This window comes from Elephantulus edwardii, unplaced genomic scaffold (genome assembly GCF_000299155.1).
Source record: "Elephantulus edwardii isolate Elephantulus edwardi_28Jun2011 unplaced genomic scaffold, EleEdw1.0 scaffold00140, whole genome shotgun sequence".
NCBI lineage: Eukaryota > Metazoa > Chordata > Mammalia > Macroscelidea > Macroscelididae > Elephantulus > Elephantulus edwardii.
In genome coordinates this window covers 7,682,890-7,683,423 of record NW_006399890.1, presented here as the reverse complement: position 1 = coordinate 7,683,423, position 534 = coordinate 7,682,890, and positions in this window count along the sequence as shown.

Here is a 534-nt window from a genome sequence, read left to right as displayed (position 1 = left end):
GTGACTTAAGCAACCCATCCCTATAATATCCAAAGACATTTAAGGGAATTTTAGGCTCATTTGTCTCCCAAGACACACTCTCATTTTTTGTTCTCTTATCCATTCAAGTATATCTGCACACATCACTTCCACAGAAGAGTATCCCCTTGTCCTACCTAATATTAAATGATTCACAGAGCAAGCGCATCATCCTCCTTCTCTCCAGCTGTTGCTTTTTCATCATAATCCTCATCACACTTTTCACTGCCAAGTATGCGTCTGCGTGTAGTATGTGATGTTTCTTGCTTTCCAGCTAGAAAAATATCTCCACAGTTCAATGTCTTTACCTTTTAGTTTACCGTCATGTTTTACATAGTAGGTATCCAACATTAATGGTGGTACTGGAGAGTCACAACTGACCCATAGCTGACCTTCAGTGAGTTTTCAGAGGCAGTTAATTATAGGAGGAGATTGTATCCAATGTTGGTGGTGGTACTGTAGAGTCGAAACTGACCCATAGCTGACCTTCAGTGGGTTTTCAGAGGCAATTAATTG